Source organism: Arachis duranensis, chromosome 2, assembly GCF_000817695.3.
Source record: "Arachis duranensis cultivar V14167 chromosome 2, aradu.V14167.gnm2.J7QH, whole genome shotgun sequence".
In the NCBI taxonomy this organism is placed as follows: Eukaryota; Viridiplantae; Streptophyta; class Magnoliopsida; order Fabales; family Fabaceae; genus Arachis; species Arachis duranensis.
The window spans coordinates 35,874,352-35,876,666 of NC_029773.3; positions in this window are offsets into that span (position 1 = coordinate 35,874,352).

A 2,315-nucleotide genomic window follows, 5' to 3' on the forward strand; every position below is an offset into this window, starting at 1 on the left:
AAATCTTTTGTATGAAAGGATTAGTGATTGGTTTAGAAACTATACTTGCAACGAGAATTCATTTGTGAAATTCTAAACCGTCAAAAATCCATTCGTCAATCTTATGCTTTATTGTAGATCTACTATTGTTCTTTCTACATTCTTCCAATTCAATAAGAGGTAATTCATAATAAATGTGACTTATTTTCTCTTCCATTGTTGATCTCTTGTTTTTGTAGTTATAGATTCCTTTAATTCTTGCATTTAATAATGTTTACTTCTATTGCACTTTATGTGTTTATTAAAATGTCTCTTCTAGATATAGTATAGATTTTGTTCCTCTTGGCCTAGGTAGAGTAATTAGTGACACTTGAGTTATCTAATTCCTTTGTTGATTGGTAATTGGAGAGATTGCTAATTGGTTTGGAGTGAACTAAAGCTAGTCTTTCCTTGGGAGTTGGCTAGGACTTGTGGCTCAAGTCAATTCATCCACTTGACTTTCCTTTCTTTAGTAAGGGTTAACTAAGTGGTAGCAATGAACAATTTGTCATCACAATTGAGAAGGATAACTAGGATAGAGTTTTAGTGTAGGTTTTATTCCTCTTGGCCTAGGTAGAGCAATTAGTGACTCTTGAGTTATCTAATTCCTTTGTTGATTGATAATTAGAAGTTGCTAATTGATTTGAATTCCACTAAAGCTAGTCTTTCCTTAGGAGTTGACTATAGGACTTGAGGAATCAAATTGATTCATCCACTTGACTTTCCTTCATAGTTAGAGGTTAACTAAGTGGGAGCAATGAATAATTGATGTCACAATTGAGGAAGATAACGAGGATGGGACTTCTAGTTCTCATACCTTGCCAAGAGCTTTTATAGTTGCTATTTTCTCTCCTTTGCAATTTGCTTTTCTTGTCTCTTAATCCAAAACCCCAAAATATACAACTCATAACCAATAACAAGAACACTTCCCTGCAATTCCTTTAAGAGACGACCTGAGGTTTGAATACTTCGGTTATTATTTTTAGGGGTTTGTTACTTGTGACAAACAATCTTTTGTATGAAAGGATTAGTGATTGGTTTAGAAACTATACTTGCAACGAGAATTCATTTGTGAAATTCTAAACCGTCAAAAATCCATTCGTCAAAATGGCGCCGTTGCCGGGGAATTGCAATGGTGTTATGTTATTGGTTATTGTATATATGTGAATAGTGTGAATAGCTTGCTTTTTGCTTTAATTGCTAGTTGTAGAATTTTGTTTCTCTTGTTTTCTATTAGCTTTTGTTTTTACTTTCTCTTACTATCATGAATTCTCACTTTGGCTATGAGTTTGGTTCTAATTGTGTTGTAGGTAATGAGAGCTTCAATGAGGATGCATATCAAGGATGGAACAATCAAAGGTGGGAGGAGCCATATGCATATGATCAATCCTCATGGCAACAACCTCCACCAATAATGCACTATGAAGAAGAGCCATTCTATGATGCACACCAATCAAATGGCTTTGGTAAATCTCCTTGTGACTTTCAAGAACCACCACCATATGCCTATGATCCATACCTTCAACATAACTCTCAACCATACTCACAAGCCCCTTCTTACCAACCACCTTCATATGACCCTAATCCATATCTATCACACCAACCAACTTTTGAGATATATGAACCATATATGGAACCACCACAATATCAACCCTTTCAAGAGCCACCCCCTCCATATTATTACCAAGATGAACCACCCTCAATAAATGAAAATTCTCAACCACAAGATGAATTCTACTTTCCACCACAACCTCCCATGGAAGAATACTCATATCCATTGAACCAAGAGCCACATGGTCCTAATCATATTATCCAAGAAGAACAAGAGTCAAGGGATCATCTCAAGGAAGCATTGGATCAATTTCAAGCAACCATGGGGTGTGTTGTGCAACAAGTGGAAAGAGTGGAAAACATTGAACCACCACAACTCTACCAAGAAGAACCATCTTCCTACTATGAACCCTTCCCCCAAAATAATGAACCCTTCCACCCACCCCAACCTCTAATAGATGAAACCCTTAGTGTTCTTGCTCAAGGACAAGAAGAGATGAAAAGGGATGTGCAAAATTTCATGGCCGCCTTGGATGCGGTAACAAATCAATTAGCATCCCAACGCTTGAACACTCAAGGAACTCCTATGGCTACATGTGGAGAATCAAATGAAGAACATAGCATGAAGGAGAGATTGGAAATTTCGATGGGAAATGAGGGAAGTTGCTTTGTATTGGAACAATTAGAGAAAGCTTTAATTGTTGAAGACAAGGAAGAAGTGGTAGAAGACTTAGGAGATGCGGAGC